Genomic DNA, 21,347 nt, shown 5'->3' with positions numbered 1-21,347 from the left:
ACGCCGCGTGCGCTGCGGATCGAGTGCGGAGCGAGAAGGATGCGCCGACTACGACGCGCGGGACGCGCCCGTTTCGACGTTGCGAAAGAGATGGAAGGAGCACCGCCACCGCCGCCGCCACCGCCGCCGCCGCCGCCGCCGCCGTCGCTCCGAGACTCCCGCGGCTTTCCTCCGGCATCCCTCCGCGCGCGCCTTCGTCCCTTCGTGTACAGTGCCAGTCAGGCCTGCATTGTTTGAGTTATCACAATGGCGGAACAAAACCTCAACCAGGGGATCGAACTCCACTCCAAAGCCCAAGCGCTCTCTGTTGCCTTTCCCCTCGACGCGCAGAGGCGCCGCTACCACCGCTCGCTTTCCCTCCCTCTCGCGTACTCCTCCCGTGTTCACCAACGCCAACTCGTCGCGCCACCCCATGGATCCTCTCTTCTCCCTTCTCCCTACCCTCCTCTTGCGTGGGGTCCGCAAACAACAAAACTACCCCCCGAGCGCTGTGGCACTACCGCGTGGCGCGCATTCCGTCCTCCTTTTCTCCGCTTTCTCTCTTACTTCCATTCCCCCTCATCCCCCGTAACCCCTTTCCCACGCTCTCGAGCGCGCCACCTCTTCCGCCGCTATTCGCGGTGGAAGCTGCCGCTTTTCGAAATGCAAGTACCAGTCGCGGAACAAAAGGCAAAGGTTGGTGGTGCAAGATGAGTCCATTGTGTCGGCGCGAGCGCGCATATACGTCGATGTTTTTCGAATTGCGATGCGAGTCTCCCGCCGTTCCTTGGCTCGCGAGATAAATGTTCTCATTGTAGTAGATCGCCTCGCGAAAGCACCCAAGAAGAGCTCTAGATCTAATTGGTTGTGAAAGAAAATTGCACATCACCAGTGAAATTTGTTTAAATATCTACGAAGCAAAATACCATTATTAACACGTGGTCAATGATCTAATAATTTGTCAAAAAAATCTAATGGTTACTTAAACGTTTACTGTAGCTATATGGAGTATATGAAAATGACATTAGTAACATTTGGACGTCGTTTGTACGCGAAAATCACATTAGAAACTTGTAATACTACGACAAAGCTGTTTTATATTTGCTCAGATTATTATCCTTCACTTTGCGAACTTTTATACTAATGATATTTTCGTCCTCTTTAACCTACAATATGAATCGACTGATTCTACATTTTTGACATTTTATCGGCAAACATCGTAATTTCAGTTCTGACGACTGACATATGTACAATTGTACATGTTCTTTCGTATGAATCCCCATATATCAGGGTCTTTTCTCGTCACCGTTTACCGCTTGCCGCATCGATTATCGCTTTATGTATTCAGTACGTCAGTTTTACTCGTGAAATCTTTGCGAACGTTTAAGAGGAACTACTTCCCTCCGCGAATAACGCGCGTCAGTGGTTTTCAACCGGTACGTCAATCTCCGAGTATACGGCGCTATTTGTTAGAGATGCACAAAGATAATTGAATATTTAATTATTTATAACGCCCCTTTTGATCTCTGTTATAAATGGAAATAATTAAAGTTCTAAAATCAAGTTATTTAACAGTTTAATACATTTAAGTAACAGCGGTGTGTATTAACTTTTACTCGCCCGTTTCTAATTAATTCCTTTATCATTTATCCGTTCAAAAGAATCAACTGTTGAAGTATTTGAAATAAGATTTGTGGATAAGCGATTGTGCAATCGTCGTGAAATTGAAGGCTATTGTACACAATATAAAACGTCGATATAAAATATCTCCAAGTTGACTGGTAAGAGACGAAGCTACAAATTCAGAGAAAATGGTCTAGCGCGGAAGATCAGAGCATGTCCGATCTCATCACGACGTTCCTTCTGAAACGCGTACGTATTCTTACTACACATTCTAGTAAGGTAATACAATGCCAAGCTGGGGTATTTTCTTCCATCTCCGTTCATCGTTCGCAGCTCAATTGCAACAAATTCATCGATATTGACCATTCTTCTTCCTCCTGTCCGTCGCCTCTTTCGCCAATCTTTTTTCGCGCCGCTGCTCGTGTTTTTCTTGCAGTTTTTACTCCTCTTACGATGGTCTTTTTTATATCCTTTTATTGCTCCCGTCAGCCGCGCTCGATGTTGGTAGTTTTAGCAAGTATCTTATATTATTTTTTGTCTTTTTATTGCACTTTTTATCTCTCTCTTTATCCGCCCGCTTCAGTATCCACGACGGCCGCACCGACGATCGCCCGTTTCTCTCTTTTACGGAGATACGGGACTCTCGCCACCTTCGCTCGATTCCCCCCGTTACTCTTTCATGCGCCGCTTTTCCGCCACGCGGTATCGTCACTTTGAAATAGACTTTAAAAGATTTCGTGCGCCTCGTACGCGATATAAAACATTCTCGCCGAGAGATCCACCTTTTACGGTAAAAAACGGTCAATTTTCATGCCGATATTTAACGCGCGCTAGCACACTATGTACATGTACGCTAGTACATATTTTCACACACACACACACACATATATATTTTATATATATATATATATTCGCGTATATTCAAATATATTCTATTCAGAGAACAAATCCGGTGCTAATCGCGCACGTGCGATCGCGCCATAGATTTGTACCATGAATTCGGTCGACAACTTGGAACGCAAGCATATTAATCTACGGATATGTAGGGCGTATGGGCTCGAGAATTAATTTCAAACAATTGGCCCGCACGAAGTTCACACGGGACGATTACGGCGCGATAGCGGCTCCGAGCTGTCTCTCGAAGAAACTTGAAATCGATTCAGGTCACCGATTAAGACGTCACACCGTCCCGATTCCGACGTGCTCGTTGTTATACCGCCGATATCGCTTATACTATATCCGACGGTTCCCTGGGATTCTAATCAATCTTATTCGTAAAGCACTCTCTTAAAGGCCAATCTTCTTCGCTTCGACCATCTCGATCCCTCTAGAAACGACCATTCCAATCCTACTATAAAATTCAATTACGCCTTTTTGCCCGTAATAACGCGAGTGATAGCGCCCGGCGCAATTCGGGACGGGAATTCTCTCGGGCTTAACTACGAGTAATCGACTGCATTCTAAATTAGTGGCCAAATTTTCGGGCGTCACGGATTTGCGGTGCACGTCCGCGACTAAATCCCGAGATCGATTCTACCCGGAGATTGCGTTGCGGATAGGATTGCGCTCGCTTCTTGGCACGGAGGATCACTTGAATGCGACTTCGCGCGGTTTTCAGGGCGTAACCGCACAATGAGAACCCGACGGCGGGTCTGGTGTTACTTTTGTAGCAAATACGAGCTCGGATTATCGAGAGCGCTAGAATCGAACCTGAACTCGTACTACAAGAAACGAGAAATAGAAAGATTTTATCTATTCGCAACGTACTTCACATCAGTATAAATCCCCGATAATATCTAAAATATCCGATATCACAGAAACAATGTTTCGAGGCATTTTCCGTGAATTCGCTTGCGCACGTATCGTTTCCCGTTTCAGCTTTATGGCGTACGCAATTATGTTTGAGAGAGATAAAAATATTATTATTTTGACAAGTGCTGATTGTATCATTAAAATATAATATCACCCTTCATCGAAAATATTTAATTATTCAAGACGTTAGAGAAGGTATAACGATTTTAGAACGGATGTATGACTGACGTGTTGAATATTGAAATACAGATTCAGCGAATTAAAAAATAATATACATTTGTGATATATGAGCAAATGAAAATTAAATTTCAGAGACCGTTAAATTATGCACCGCTCCTATTCCCTCTGTGGCCATGCGTGTGACATATTTACTCGATAGAAATTGACAATCTGAAATACATCGATGAAACCAGCCGTGAATTCTTTACTGCATGATAATTGCGCCATGTATTCAGACTTTTAAATACGTCAGTAAAAGAGTAGAATCATGTTCATTTCTCGCATGTATATTTTATATACGTCTAAATGTTTGTAAAAACTCGCGATCGCATTTGTAGAATCGAATTAAACTGTTGGAAGCGTCGGAAATAAGAATAAAAAACAGAGCAGCTAATTTATAAGCATAATAAATGGTAATTTATGAATATATTTATTGCGAATAAATATATGCGCCTGCATAAATGTGTCGTATCTGCGCTATAGCTCCGCTGAATGCACTCGTGTTTGGTCATGGCTGTACCGCTTGTGCGCCACTCGAGCTCTATGACGGATACTCGTTCAGGGATATTGAAAAAACGAGGGCAGGTGTAATCAACATTGATATGACGATTATCTATCTGATTGCTCGTTCGACATGCTTCATACTCGACCGTGTACGAGCGATGAACTTTATTCCCTGAAATAATGTGACATACGCGATTGTCATTTCGTCGGACATAGACGCACGACAAGCACACGAATTACGAATAAACGCGGTTAATTACTGCTGCACATGTCGTTATTTGAATGTTCTTATGCACTGCAAACCAGAAACCGTATTTTGAATTATTATCGAACGAAATTTACGATGCAAAGCGAATAAAGTTGTCGACTGCCAATTATGCGCGGCAACAAAATGTAATGTCGCTCTTCCGCTTTGCAAATAGACTGATCGCCATCCGACGATCGTCACGGTTCATCGCGTCACACGGTGCTCTCGCGGAATTGTCAAATGCGACGTTATAATATCACGGGGGGGGGGGGGAAGAACACCTGCGACCGCGGCGAGGTTCGGCCGTAACACGCGCTCGGCTATAATCTCGAGAGTCAAGCTCTACGTCATCGACGATTGTCACGAACGGAAACTCGAGCTTATTCGAGGATTATCGATACACGTTTAATTCTTTTTCCCATCACGTGCGGATAGTCGATTCGTCACCAACATCAAATTTAACGCCATCATACGCCTTGACTAACGTAATCTATCTCGCGATGGTAACGGCCTTCTCGTAAATCAGCGCCGATCGTTTCGCTCGTTCATCGTGCCGTTCATTTCGCTGCGCGAAATTCGTATTTCAGGACTTAAGAAACGTACAGTGACATCATGACGCGTACGGTTCACTGTTAATTATGTTTGCAATTTTTAAGGAATTTTTAATAATAATTCTGCAATATTATATAAATATTAATAGCGCAAAAGTAGAATCGTAACTATATAAAGATCAAATATACTCTCTTATATTATATGTATATCAATATAATGGATAACTATCCGATATCGGATCATCTTCAACATTTCAAAATTATTTTAAGGTAATGATAATATTAGGTACCGCGGAAAGTTCGTGTCGTTTTTCCCGATGAACGACATCTCTTAGAAAAACGACACGAACTTTCCGCGGTACCTAATATATGAATGATGTAGAGTATTTTTAGGACGGGCCAAAGATTATTTCGGAATCACTTCTGAGTCCGTCACTAAAGAATTCTTTAGATCGTGTAATACCGGATGTGACGCTTCTCTCGTACATCTGGCTATGTAATCACGCTCAGGCTACTGTTTCATTCTTCATTCCCTTTGTTCCGCATCGGACTTTCTTCGCTATGCTCTCTCACAACGCGTGGCTGGAGGAAGGTTAGATAGAACGTGCAAAATGGAATTTGCTGGCGTTAAGTCGGAGTGCTTACGGTGCTTTATTTCTTCGCGCCCCCGCCTTTCCCCGCTCTTTCTTCGCTTGCGCGCGGCACGACGAACGACCTCTCTTCGTTAGCCGCTGATTATTCGGCTCGTTACCATTGACATTTCCTTCTCTTTCCTCTACTCTGTGGTGTCTTTCTCGCGCGGAGATAAAGACGCGCGACTCATAAAATTAGTAGTCTCCGTTTACGGGTTCTTCAACAGGGATACCGCGCAAATTGAATTTATACGAGCAGATGGACGCTATTCTGCGGTCTTTGCTTTAGATCCCGTTGCAAAAGAAAGCAATGCGAGAGAGAAAAAAGGAAGAAAAGGTAACAAATGTATTATATTTCACGAAGCGCGGACACTGATACACAATACAACACATAGTGAAAATAAAAAATAAAATGGAATAATAGCATCAGATAACGATTTTCAAAAGCGACATGCTTCCGCTATAAAGGCTTTCTAATGGATGTCCGTACGGCAAGAAGGGACGGCTAATTCCTTACGGAGGGATCGGATAAGAATAGAGGAAAAGACGGATGGCGACGTTGCATCAATGGGGACAGCCCCTCTTGGTCCCGCCGCGTGTACACCCGATATGCGGTCGATAACGCGCGACTCGACGGACCGTGGATGCGCTTATACGCTTATATGGCCAAGACGACGCGGAGAAATTGGCGGAGGCAACGACGTCGAGGGAACGAACGGAACGAAGGAGACGGCTCTGCTCGATGGCGGAAAACGTGTAGGTTCCTCGTGTCTACCTCGACGGGAGGTAATGGGAGGTCTGGTAAGTCTGCTGCCGATAGAATAAAGTTGTCAGCCACGGCCCGAGACATCCCGTCCGAACCGCCTCGTAAATCTCTCGAAAGTTTCGCCGACGAGGGACGTTTTTTCGGCACTTTTACCTCCCGTGGGCGCGCGCGCGCGCACACACGTAACACTCGAGACAACGCTTACCTAACATCATGTCAGAGTACATGCGGCGCCCCGCCCTCGACTTTGACTATTACTATTAATGTGTTTACGTATAGGAAGAGCAAGAGTGGCTTGTTTCATTTTTTATTAATACGATAAATCAATAAAGCAATAGATTTGGTAAATTTTTAGAAACTTTTGATTATTTTTAATTTCTTAATGTCATAAGCCGTGACATTTCTCGCAGAATTTTATACATGGCGTATTTGTCAATTACCCACAAAGATAATCGTATTCTTCCGATTATCGATTACGTTGATTATGAATTATCCATTTGTTATGTATTACGCGTTCCAGTTAACGCGCGACAAACATCAGGATGAGAATATGCTAACGAACGATGATTGACAAACGGTACTAATTAACGTAACTGCCATTGCTTCATGAAGCATCTACCTTTGGAATCAAAAGCGATCGGAAAATGATTCCGTATTCGAATCCCGCAATGTATGCTTTATGCACGCATGTCACCGATCACGATAATAACAAACTGTACAATTTCATGATGCAATTTCATGATGCAATTTCAATGTACGCGTCGACATATTGTGATTTGACTTGTCGGCGTTGTTGCTAGCCTAAATCGGAATTTCTGCTGTCGCACAGGAGATCGCCGCTTTGCCGGGCTAACGACCGCGGCCATTGCGGTCCACGATGTTTTGCTTGACTTCGTAAGGAGAGTCCGTAAATCACGGCTAAACGGGTTGCGATCCACGGTCGTTATACCGAATTTTCGCATAATACACACGGGATGGTGTACCGCCAAATTTATACGAGTCATTACAAACACCGTGGTTTATGCAGTTTCTGCGTCGCGCGCTAATTGAAACAAAAAATTCCGTCCACCGCCCGGTACAGGTGGTGTTATTCACGAGTAAAAGCCGTTAATCGCTATTACTAACCCCGCTGAAAACATTTACGACGCTTATTTCGCGAGACTAATTGACACCCCTACAAGCATCGCGCGATATAATTTCAAAAATAATTACTATGCTAAATTACAATGTTTGTAATTTAAATATCACGTGAAAAAAAATAAGAGAAACTTTTCTTCATACATAATTTTTGCATTTATTTGCGTGTACATAATTGTTGTCAGAATACCGCAGCAATAATTCTGTTATCTCAAAACGTGTAGCAATTGAAGACGTCTACATTCAACGTAATCTTATTTTTTACCTCGCAGAGCAACAGAGGGAGTTAGAACCCGTGTTGGAAAAGTAGCTCGAAACACTGATGCACCGTCAGCTTTCTGGCTAATGTAAGAACGACATAACCCCCGGAATTACCTCTTACTTGCTCCTCGCGACGTCAGGAAATACGTTTCTTTGTCCGGATCTTACTCGACGGTATTAGAAAGAATTACACCGTTCTTGTTCCTGAGGAACGTAGATTATTCTACACTCGCGCTAAGAGTCTGGGAAAGGCTCGTTTCGTTCAAGCGCGACGAACGAGTCTTTTCGTGAAATCTTCGATCGAGTTACACAAAGTAACGCGTTTGACACTATATCCGGATTCGGCAGCCGTGTCATTTCGAAGTGAATCCCAATCACGAATGTGTGTTCGCGCCGACGAAACACTCGCGAACCAGCGGTCCTGAACATGCTCGCCGACGCCGACGAACACGTTCGAGACACGTACCAAATGTCACCGCAGTAACGCCGCTGTTGAAGGGTCGCAACATTGTACGGACTACTCTCTCTCTTCCCTTCCGCTGTGCGGCAATGCTCGGTCGAGTGGCGCGCCACGTGCGTCGTTAACGGCACTTCCTGAACGCGCTCCTGTTTCGACGCACCCTCTTCACCGCGAAACAGACCGCGAGAATACAGCCTATTTTCAAATGAGCTCGAATGCATCGAAGTGAAATGAATGCAAAAATTATGTAAAATTGAAAAATTGGACATCTGCAAAAGACTCAATTGCTCAATAACTGAAAATAAGAAAGAAAACGTGCAACTGAATTTTATTGTTTAATAAATGACAAAACCATACCGGTTTCGTTACTTTCACGTACACTTGCTCGTATTTTTACATAATGTAATATTAATTTGGAATAACAATATTTCACTATCGTCGATACTCTCACTTTCAATTTGTCAAAGTATTTATGCTAATCTCAGTCTGCGAGACACATTGTCATCGATGAATGCATTTACAGAGATAATTGTGTGTACAAAATCGGAGCATTACGTCAACTGCGAGATAGATTAATTATGCGCGACAAAGAAACGCGAGCGAAATACGACTGTTGCCGACGGATGGCGGGAAGCGCGAAGAAACCTTAACATTTATTGCCGGCGAATACAGTGGTGCGGTGCGTAAAAACCGGTGGAATATTATTATACTGCATCATAGTCACTCGCAAGGCGCGGAGAAAAATGCTTTTGCATCTGCAGCTGACTAACGTTGGGATATAAGTAATGGTTGCGCGAATTTCCTGCGGGGCGATGTGTTACCGGTGTGTTTTCCGCGGACTAGCGATACGCCAGTTTCTTATTGCCACGGAAGCCGCTGGCTTTTATTGCGAACAAAAAGTGCATATCAAAAGGGGAAACCGCAAGCGAGTAACACCGCCGGAGATATAAGCGCCGCGCGCTCACGTGGGACGTCAAAAACTCTCGCGATTGTTACCGCGCGCCGCCGACGAACGAAACTATTCGCCGTTGGAATTATTTGCCCGTCCATTTAAAACCACTTTTACGAGAGTCCTCCGCAAACTGGTTTAACGATGATAATTATAAGAGAGAACTCTCGAGTGCTCGGCGAGATACCGTGTTCTTGGATAGAACGTCGTACGTGAACAATGAAATCAAATGGTACTATCGTGAGCATTTTCCACAATAAGCTGAGAAAAACGGTGGTATTCTCAGGCTTTAAATGGAAGTCCTCTCTTCGAAAGCTCAGTTTTATCTCGCCAATGAAATTTTCGATGTCATTAAAACGTCCAATTTCACTTGGAAATTTATTTCTTTTATATTACTCGATCTTATTTTAATATTTTATCGTTGTACTAATTTTTCTTTTTTTACCTTCTTCACGTGTAGCTAGAAAATTTTAAAACCACATAATTTAATCACACGAAAGTAGATATCAGTATTCCATTCCAATATTTCCATCTCTTCAAAACACCTCCAAAAATATCTATTCAGTATTTAATATTGAGAAAAGAGTGATATATTTATATTATTTGTGTGCCTCTCACTAAATTAAGTTTACTGTAGTGGAAAATATAAGTTATCAACTGTCACGGTCAGTGTAGTGATCCAACAACAGGAACGAACAAACTACTACGTCGCTTTACTAAGAGATCGATACGCTCATTACGAAGAATTGCTGGTTTCCCGTGTCCCGCCGGTCCAATCGCGAACTAAAACATACCGATCACGACAATAGAGAGCCAGTGATAACGGCAACATCGCGCGGCATTCTGTCGGGGGGTAAAGTCCGCTCCATTATCATCCCCTAAATCACACCGGTAACGTTTTTGGAACGGTCGTAACTCCGGACTCCGATGTTTTTGGCCTCATTAGTAGCCGTCTCTTGGCTTGATGCGCTACATGGAGGAGGGTCCCGTTAGGCCAAGAGGGAGCTGAAGGACCTTGCCGGCGAGATGGTGGTCGGAGGGATGAGGCGCAAGGGCGCGGGGGAGAGTGAGAGGAATGGAAGGAGCTAACAGTGGCTGCGATTAATATTCCCCGGTTCTACCGAGAGAGAACCCCGCATCCCCGTGTCTTCGTCCCCGTGCCAAGCCTTCCCCCGTGTGTTTGCGCTTTGAGTCACAATCACCGACAACGTCGACGCCTACGTCATCGCTACATATCTTTTGAGCCCCGTGTTATGTGTAATATCACGCTGAATCGGAAGCACTTTGCGGCGTGACAGCGATTAATTAACGTACACGTAGCTGTCGTTTCCCCGCTCCCACCCCCTCATCGCCGACGATTAGGTCGAGCTCCAACGCACTAGAAAGACGTTTACAGACCTACCAGAGTTACCAGATGCAACAGGATCGATTAGTATCGCATAAAAAATATAGTGTTAAATACAGAGCTTTAGTTTTTCAGAAAATAAAATTCTCTATACACACTAATTTTATTAACATCTAAAGAGGGATTATTTCCAGAATGTTTATTAATATCATTGTTTTATTTATTAGTACATTGAGAAAAACGTTCTGTTTAATTCAACAAACTGTCTGTTCATCTTGGATGAAACAGACAGATTCTGAAATGACTTGAATCTACTAGAATTTCTATTAATGCAACAAGATTTTAATATTCTGTTTCCGAAATCGAACAGATGGTTTGTTGAATTATATATATATATATATATAAAGTTACTGTGAGAAAAATGTTATGTATATATATAAATTGAACACTACCATCTATTATTATACTTGGGAAATAGAAAATGAAGATGCTCGATAATTCGATCCTTAATATTAAGTCAAGATATTTGGTAGATTTATAAATACCATATTAACTCGTTTTCAATATACATTATTTACAACGTTATCTAATCGGAGGAAACTTTGGCGATCTGTCGAACACTATCGTGTATTATTATACTTGTAAAATAGGAAGTGAAGATGTTCGATAATTCGTTCGTTAATAATTAAGTCAAGACATTCGTTAGATTTATAAATACCGTATTAACTCCTCGTTTTCAATATACATTACAACGCTATCTAATCGGAGGAAATTTTAGCGTTTTCGCCGAACAGGCAGAAAAATCGAGATCAATTAAAACGGTAAAGATGAAAACAGTTCATATGGCTCTCTCGCAAATTCTCATTACAATTCAATGAATCCTCGCGGAATGCGGGGAGGGATCTATTTGCGAGATTATTTCATATCCGGCAAAGCTATTATAATGGTTCAGAGTTGGGGGAGGAAAATTACGGAGAGTTAAAAGTGTCATTCGCGTACCGCTTTCCGGTTTCCGGCCATGAGATAATTAAGGATCGCAGTTAATTCCGCAAGTCGCCAACGCCACTGCGCGCAGGTGCGCCGATGTGATGTTACACATAGCACATACATATATGTGCATGTATATACATACACCCATACAAACGTCCGTATATGCATACACAAGCTGGAAAGCGTATTACGAAAATGACGCGTTTATGGAGTTTGCGCATGCATGTATCGCCACCTTAATCTTTGCATCATGAAAATAAATGAACTCATCCGGTGCTGGATTGCGCCAGGCAAGCTTAATTTGAAAACATATAAAGTTTTATATCTGCAAATGTTTCGCATTCATTTAATAAGTGATAATAAATATATATATATATATATATATATATATATATATATTATTTAATGACGACAATTTTATTGTTACGTCGTATCGAATGTATGTTACATGTATGAACTTCCGTGATGCAGCACGCATTATTAAAGATTATTATCAAAGCGTTCGGTCGCCACCGGTGCGCGTTATAGTTACGGGCATTGGTTTTTATGGTTATGACCGTGCAACACAAAATACTATAAAATCACTGATTATGGGAAAGGAGGGGATGAGGGGGGGAGGGAGCATTACGGTTGCTCCCTTGATTCGGGAGCAAATACCGGTAACTAAGGCGACGTAACATTTATTACCTGCCGCGACTGTCGCTTGGCGAAACAGCGTTACGTAAAGCGCGTACGTTCGCCGCGATGTACGTGCAATGAATATGCAGCAAAATCTCCGGGGAGACCGTCGAGATCGCAGGCTGCATTGTAAGAAAATCAACCGCGTTAGAGCGGAATATAAAGTTCTTCGCATCTCTCGATGGCGGCAATGCAAACTGGCTGTTATAAACTAGCGAGCATACTAATTAACCGCTTTCAACCTTTCGGAAACGCTACAATTCCGGCTAATTAATAGCCGTGCCGCCTCTTGCGATACCCTCCCCCTCCCGCCCTTGCTCCCGCGTGCAGACACTTCGCGAGCTTCCCTTGCGCGAACATTTAAGAAAGCATAATCCGAACACGCTAGTCCGCTCTTGCAATTTACTGGAGCGCTCGCGTTTAACAAGGCAACGCGGCGAGGAAGAAGCCTACGAACCTCTAAATTACCAAGGATACTCGCGAGACGGAAGAATACGGAGGCGAGAGAGGAAGTGAAGGAGAGCGAGAGGGAGTGAATGAAAGAGAGAGAAAGAGAGAGATCCCGCTGCAGCGGCGAGTATTATGCAGAGCGCAGCGGACTGGAGCGCATGAGAAATTAGTGTCTCGTTGCTGTAAGACCAACGGCGTCGCCTGTATAGTACGGCCGACAGGGTAAGCGCTGGGTTTTATTTACAATCTCTAGAAAGTAGGTAGAATCGGGGGGGAGGGGGGGAAGGCAGAATAGCGGACGGAGTTGAAAGATGATTTAGTGGGTAGGCAAGAAGCAGAGAACAAATCGAAGCTGAAGAAAGAACGCGAGCACTCGACAATAAATGTATGAAGCTACTCGCGAGACGATAGTTTTTATTTATCGTTGCAGAAGTAGAATCAATACGTTAACCTTGATCAAGATTAACAAAAAGTAATACGCTGACTCGAACAAATATTAAAAAAGCGGAAATGCAGTACATCAAAGATGTCACAAATAACTGTTGAGAGAAAACCGCGACGAGAATGAGACGAACGAAACAAGGTATGAGGCTAGCGGAAAATGAGGCAAAAGAAGCGTGACATCCTTTTCCAACATAGCGTAAAACTCGGAACGCCAAAGGAAACTCCGATGCGAAAGGAGATTGCGCACAGAGATTCGACTTTTACAGGAGTGTGCTGAAACCGACGTGTCCCCTTTCTCTCCCCCTCTCCCTTTCTCTCTTTGGTCAAAAGGAAAAGAGCTCGATGAGTGAAAGCAAATGGCTGAAAGACCAAATATCCGAATAATTTACATAATCACGTGAGAGCTGCAAGTCATCTTGGCATATTTGACAAAATGAAAGAAAGGGAATTAGGCGAAAGCGGTATTATCGGCCGTAAAAGGGATATCGGAAACAGGAGAAAGAATTGAGGAAACACGGTGGTGAAACGCAGAGCTCGGGGCGCGGCGGTGAGGGATGGAATTGGATAGCGCGCGATTACGATACGTAACCCACATTCCCAGCTGTCTGGTTGCGCGCCGTACGGTTGTTGCACCCCGGGTAGAGTCGATAGCCAATTACCGCGGACGTATACACCGATGGTGTATAGGATGCATATAGGTGCGCGATCGTGCGCGCGCGATAACTCGACGCGCGATACTCGTCCGAGATCGAATATAAGCAAGAAGGTGCGTCTCCGGTGCGCGCGCGCGCGCGCGCGCGTTCGTTTGCATAGAATTTGTGTACCGACGGCTTTACGAGGTTGTCGACGCCGTGTAAGTGCCATCCCTATTTTCATCTCTCCCTTCGTATTTCCTCCTCCTCGCGGGGCCGTCCCTCCGTTCCGCTGCTGCGGGGTGCGCTCGACGCAGCTACCGTTCGAACAATCAAGAATGCCGTTCGACGGGTATCAATCGATTGCCGGAGCTAGGTGAGCCCAAGTCGACGCGCAAGTCGAGATACATCTCGCGACGAACGGTCGCTGTGAAACGTAACGCTTGGAACGTGAGAACGATACTAGAAAACGGTTACCGTTCTTTGAGATATATAATAAGAATTTATTTCTCTCCATAAAATATACACCGTTCTATGGAAAGAAAATTGATCATCTTAAGCAATCTCTGTCGAAAATTTCGACATAATATACTCTTTTTAAAATTCGATTGCGATAAATTAATTATTATTCTACTGATTAAATATTATAATAATATTGGAATATATAGCAAGAATAATTTTTATCTATGCATATAAGTAAAAATTGCAGAATTTATCGATACAACACAACCGTTCGTGATCACTCGCGTCGGAAAGTCAAAGGATATATATAAAAAAAAAATAAAGATTAATTTCTATAGTTTTAAGTTTCGTTGCGCGCACTTTCGATGTAATTGGCGCACGCTAACGTGGGATATATTCCAACGACTTAATGCGCTGCTTTCGCCTCGCCAACCCAGTAATCTAATTCTGAAATGGCGCCTTAAGACGCGAATTAACGGTTCGATGTAATAAAGCATGCGACGCAATTTCAAAGTGAATCGCTTTAACCTCAAAAGTAATTATAGTGATTACGAGTAATTAAAGTCAACGGCGCGATAAAGACACTATTGTACAAGAATCTCGGAACACCGTTACTCGTGATAGACAACATTCGCTATTGAGAACGCTTGAAATTCTTTCACGTAAAAATATGCGGTTTTGCGCGCATAATTCTCTTTCGGGTAGAACTTCACGGACTAATTAAGTTGGGTGAAAAACTTTTATTCTTTGTGTGCTCGTTACGTAACTGCCAGGCGTTTGTAATAGTTTCTAACATGCGATTCTCCACTTAAACGTTCCAAAACAGCAAACAATTTTATTTGTCTCTTTTCAATAGCGTTAATACTATTTTCCTGAATAATTCCAAAGGAAGAGCATTGTATGCACTTTCCGTTGATTATAATTGTAAATCTTCCAAAAATGCATCAATTGCGGGAATTTCTACGCGCGAGTTTTCATCGTTTTCATCGGCGCAAGGACGGCTGTGTGTATTTCGCCTTGACTTCACCAGTCAGTTTTGATCGACGGCTCTATGGCTGTTCAAGGCAGCGTGGCGCTACGACTGTGAACGGTACTTAAGCCGATGCGCTATCGACACGCTTGGGAATTGGAGCTGGTAGGGCAGCTGCTACTAAAGTATGCATGAGCAGAGACTGTTTTGTATCGGTAGCTTCGTGCGCGTGCGGGTGTTCCTTGTACACGCTAGGTCGCCGCTGCAAAGCTACAATGTATACCGTACAACAACCGTACCGATTAAAGGTGGTGGTTGACGTCTTTGAGCCGCGCCTTGTTCCTTCGAAACGCTTTGAATTCCGCGTGAGTTAATGCGTTTGAGAAATCGTTACTGAGAAAGGGATATGATCATTAAGCTTCATCGAAGCGATTCTATATAAAGAAACGCTAAATTAAAGCTGAGAAAAACTTTCACGCAACAAAATGAAAGCCAGACTGTGATTAATCGAAACTTGTTAGACATATCGCACAGATAATAATAATAATAAAGTTTGTAACACACAATTTATCTCTTTTTGTCTCAGAGGCATCGTAGAAAGCAATTATATAAGAAAGCACAGTATAATGGTAATCAAAGTGCGTCTCATTGCGGAGAACGCTGATAAACAGATTGTTTTCCATTTTTTTTTTTTTTTTTCATTCAGTTATTCAAATATAAACTTCGCCTAAAGCGATGGGAAATAAAATTATGCGCTGCGTGAGAATATCTTAACCCTTCCCTGCTAATCGCGGCGTTTTATTCCGCGCAGCATACCCCCTGATGATTTCCCCCCTCCGGCTTAATCGTCCGAGCGATGATTAAATGCAGCCGTAGTCTGCCGCGCCAAGATAATACACGCGTAAGCTTCGGGCGCAAATCCCGCTATCTTGACTTTTCTGAAGTTCGCTCGCGACGAAGACGACGACTCGGCAGCGGAATAAAACAGGGGACGGTTGAATCGCGCACAAAATTGTCGTTTCCCTCGGAGCAGGTTGTAACTTACACCAAGAAAATCTATATTGAGAAAGGAGAGCTATTTCGATGAAACTTTACTCGACTTATCGTCGGAAGGAAAATCGGTTAGCGTCGGATAGGAGGAAAGATCTCTCGATGAGGTCTTTCTTCACAGGCTTCGAGAACTTCTTCTAACTGTTAGAACACCGCGGCGCCAGCGATTCCCCGTCATGCGAGATAACGCGAGAGGAACAAAGATCGCTTTTTTCCCCGCCCGGAAGGAAAAAGAAGTGGCAGCCGTGATAAAATCAATTCGCATAAATGAGGAAGGAAGTCGGAAGCACAACGCGGAAGCAGAGATTCTTTCGAAATGATATCAAATTAACGTTGATCGAGAAACGGATTACAACGTTTTTATAGAACGGATTTAAAATACGAAAATTTGCTGTTCCAATAATGCAAGGAAAGTTTTACATTATTCAACAGCATGGTACACATTTCAAGCTCGCGCAGTACGAGCATATTATTAGCCGATATTTTTACATCAAATATAATTATCATAAAATGAACCTGTTATCAAATCAACTTTGGCACTAACGCCAGATAAGTAATAAAAGATACACTTCAATGAGTTGTCAGAATAAGCGTACACATTTGCAAACCGTAATGATACCGCGCACATTGAATTTTATGAATGCGCGCTACATTAAATGGAAACTGCCAACCGGCAAACTTGCTCGGCTATTCCTTCGCTATTGCACTTCCGGCTATAACATGAACCCGTATCACCATTTAAAAGCGAGTTTAATAATTTATTCGGCCGCGTAACCAATAATTTAATTTCTCCGTAACCAGTATAAGATTACATTTTCATCTTCCGCCGCACCTTCTGCTCGTTACAAACCGCTTTATCAAATGTTAATTTAATATTTCGCCTTTACGTTGAAATTGATACGTAAGAAACGATATTTTGAAAAAGTGGCAAATGAAGGAAAAACATGGTCGAATTCCCGCTGTCGAGATTTACTAACCGCGTAAGCAATGCGCGACCTTCGATGTCACGGACCAGTTCCAAAATTCGAAAGTCGGATTGAGTTTGGACAAGAAGTCGAAACTGTCGCGTTATCGAAACTATCGAAACCTCGTCCCCTTCTGGTTTTCGACTTTGGAACGCGATCGAATCTCAAGTCCCATCGCGGCCACCGCACGACTCTCGGATGCAACTCGTGTGTTCCGCGGCCGTTAAAATCCTCTCCCGACTCCATCTCCGACCTTTTCGATCGCTCGCCGCTGGCTGCCATCGTCGCCGCCACCGCTGTCGTAACTCCCTGACAAGGAACCGGCCTTTAATGTACGAGTCGTGTTCGAACCGAAACCTGTTTGGGATAGTTACGAGACGTACGTGGAACTTCGTGTCTGATACCTATCGTTCCGCACGTACTCGAGCCAGGGGTGACGGAGGCACACTGACCTCACGGGCGGTACGCGCCTTAGGGTTGCACCACGTCGCCGTCGCCGTGAGGGATGTACTTCGAACTACGGTGCCGCGGCCGACGTTACGAAGATAATTGCGTTTCACTGCCCCGAAGGCGGAACGACCGCATTCGATAAAACTTTTTCGGCCACCTCTGCGCGCTCCCTCGGCTATTTCCCCTCCTTTCTCAGCCGCACACCGCCCCCACGGTGCGGTTCTCGTCGCTTTGTTCTCCCCGGTACACGTCCGCGCTGTCCGCCCCTTCCGTCTGTTTCTACTTGCTCTCGCAACACGTCGCAAGCGGGAACGAAAATGGCAACTCCGGTGAAAACTCGGAGTGCGGTTTCCCGCTGCTGCGCATTACGATGCACCATGCGCGCACCCGAGCCCTCTGGCTGATGCCGGCTAAATAATGCGCGCCTAGTCGCGTTAAGAGCTTCCGCGCCCAATTAACGCGTCAACTTTATTGCCGAGACTATTTTGCGCCCTCGCGCAACCCACGGCGGAAATTATTTCACTTCGTGGTTTGTTTTAATAGGAACGTTACTTCAAACTAGCCGCTAGAAAAAATTCATTTAAAAAGTAAAAAATCCTCTCGAATAATAACATTTCTCAATATTTTTTTATTTAGTATATGGAAATATTTTTTTATATAAAAGAAAACAAATATTTTCTAAATAATACAAATATAAAATAATTATGTCATATTTATCTTTGCTCTTGTCTGCCAAAGTCACCAAAGGCTAGATTCTATATTAATTAAGAAAACAATCTCGCAAATTAATATCACATAGGAGAGAATGGCATACGTGCGACATGCGTGTAACAAAGTTTGGCTAATACGATGACTTTATTGTCTCTCCATCTTTCAATATTTTGTAGAACCATTTCTGCGAAACTTCAGTTCTTACCCGTTCGGGCGAAGCGCAGAGACGAAGGAAGTTGAAGAGAAGGGCACGGCAGAGGCCAACGGCGGGACGTTATTAACGGACGAACTTTATCGGTTAGTCTCGCACTTTCGGAGTAAACATCGACGTGATGATATTGTTCGATGATAAACAACTAGCAGTTGGAGCTCTCAAGGCGAACTAGATATTGCCAATGTCCTGCAACTTTCAAGCTCTCGCTGATCGTGTCTTTTTATACCGGAAACGAATCATTGTAACAAATAAAGCAGGTACATATTGCGGACAAGATTTAACTTCTTTCGACGAACAAGACATATATCGAGCGACGCGACATGAAAAGAAGTCGCGAATAGGGAACTTTTTCGTCTCACTTAGTGATGTGAGAACGTGATAAACGCGCCGGTTTAACGCGCTTCGACCGAACTTGTAATCACGGATGCACTCGACAGGATCATATGTCAATGTCTCCTAACCCATAGTTAATGATTATTCACAAGGAAGGGATCTACCCTTCGTTGATTTCCGCCTTCGACGGGAGAGAGCAAAGATAAATTAAAGCAGTTATCCATGAATAATCTCGATCAAATATGACACCGTTATTTCTATATTTTCGAATAATTGTCGTTAAAAAATAAAAATTTCTTTCCTAAACATTATGAAAATTCTTTCATCTTTATACTTTTCTTAAATTATTGATTTATATTCGCTTCTGAAACGAGGAACGACATATTTCAGATTACGTGACGATTGCAATACCCGTTTCAATCGATCGCCTCCGTCATCAAGCGAAAACTTTGCGATAATGAGATCGATATGAATCGACACGCCGACGAACACACTTAACGTCGCAAGATTTCCTTCAAGATGTAGACTTAGTAGTATGTTAAGCGAATTCCTGTTTGCGCGCGCAACAATTATTTCACCCTCGCGCCATGTAGTTATTTTGTACTTATTGAAGATGTTGACGTCGTCTTCACGGCCAAACCTTACGTACGACGGAGAAATTACCGGTGCGCGAATTATTGGCATTTCCTAGTTTCACCCCAGTGGTTTACCGCCCTTCTCCACCTTCGTTCTTCTCCCTACTTTTTCACTTCTCTTCTATCTCTCTTTCTCCGTCTGTCTTTTCTTCATTTTCCCACTTGTCTACCTACCAACCTACTCCACCAGGCGAAACGCCTCTCGCGTCGTCTCGAGTAATGAAAGCTCAGACTGCTCGCGCAAAATGAGAAGCTAGGGCATTCCTTATTTACCTGCTGGAATTAAAACGCGGTACGCACGCGTACACGCGGCATACCGTAGAGTGTAGTTACGTACAATGCCTATCAGACAAAAGCACATCGTCCTTTTGCATTATTTTAAAATGACGCCTTACGTATTTCGCATTCATTTGAACTCGCAGCCATCGTCAAGACGTCGATGCACTTTACTTCCATTATTTCCTAGTAGTTTCATTAGAGTCCCCGAGCGCGCGGTACACCGAATGAGCTGCACTTTCAAACAATAATAAAAAGTGCATGCAACACGCTTGCCTGTCTTCATTGCGCATATTTACCGTTGTTATCGTCAAAGCGGTATAAATATCTAAGAGACACCTTGGAATTGCGTGCGATTCGGATATACATCGATCCTAAACTATTCTGAGAGACCGGCTGCTCTGAGCGACGTATCTGGCGAAGAACATGAAACGCTACAGGGAAACAATCAATGTCCTCTAAACGCAAGTCGGAACATATCCAAATGTGACGTTATTTGACGTCCCGTATATCGGGTTATTGGACGAGAGCGCATACGGGCTCCGCCGGATTGGCGGTGTTTATCTGATGCTGAGGCGCATACGCATACATATATGCACAAAGAGAGAAAACTCGGTACGTCGAACCGCTGCAGTTGGATTAAACTCCGAGCATTCCGGGTTGAAAATGTCTCAGGGTCGGCAATGCTTTCCGCGACAACAACCGATACGACCGTCGTTCCGCATGCAACTCGTCGTCGTAGCGTCGTAAATACACGTAACCAAGGGTTCCACAAAAGCGCCGTTGTATCCAGCATGCGCGCACGATTCCCGAAAATGGGTCGCTCGGTCCCCCGAACGCGCGCGCGTACACTCGCCGCGTCGCCAGCGTGTGCGTTCGCTTCGATGAACGCCGACGGCAAACATTGCGGACAGAAATTCTATGTATTCACGGCTATCACGAGTATGCACCAACGACGTTGACGACGATTCTGGCTTTCGCAGTATCGAAATTGTATTCCGAGAAAGTTCCTCGACATTCCGCTGTAATTCCGCGCCCGGTGAGCGCAGTTGCACTCTATTTCTCGCATGCATTACGTTATCGCTAAACGGTAGTTACACGTAAGTTCTTTCGCTTAAAATTTCACAATAAAAGATGTAGATATTTTATTTCTGCTTGTTTAAAAACAATTTTTTTCTGCATTTTGTTCTCTATTTCCATAAGAAAATTTTCAATTTCTAGATTATTAGTTCTTTTCACTACTAGTATTATTTGTAATTGCTTCTAATACAGGAAAGCCGGAAATGAAACTGACTCGGCTCCGCCGAGCTTGGCTGAGTTGATTTAAAAAATTGCCGGAATGTGCGGACCGATCGATTGTATTATCCGATCATATCACATTCGTCAGCGGAACTTCGGGGCGGAAAACAACGAATTCTAGTCCGCAGCAATGTGATGTAACAGATACGCTGCGCTCGAATCCATTTTAGCTAAAACTCTTTCGTTCTGTCATTTCCATTTCTGTCTATTCAGCGCCGCGAGCGATTCGAATCGCGTAATTTGCTTTGAACTCTCACCGTGTAATCGTCTATGCTTTCGTCAAAGAGAAGGTTGAGTGGGTTT

At 43.7% G+C, this 21,347-nt stretch overlaps 2 protein-coding genes across 6 annotated transcripts in view; one reads left to right on the top strand and one right to left on the bottom strand.

Moving 5' to 3' along the window:
* Window positions 1-21,347, top strand: part of Lar (tyrosine-protein phosphatase Lar) — a 375,895-nt gene that overhangs the window by 12,697 nt on the left and 341,851 nt on the right. The gene's annotated exons all lie outside the window — the stretch shown is intronic.
* The window catches only part of LOC105674723 (uncharacterized), a 237,534-nt gene that overhangs the window by 137,862 nt on the left and 78,325 nt on the right, over window positions 1-21,347 (bottom strand). The gene's annotated exons all lie outside the window — the stretch shown is intronic.

The sequence above is a fragment of the Linepithema humile genome, chromosome 6 (assembly GCF_040581485.1).
Source record: "Linepithema humile isolate Giens D197 chromosome 6, Lhum_UNIL_v1.0, whole genome shotgun sequence".
NCBI lineage: Eukaryota > Metazoa > Arthropoda > Insecta > Hymenoptera > Formicidae > Linepithema > Linepithema humile.
This window is presented reverse-complemented; position numbering and strand designations above follow the sequence as displayed.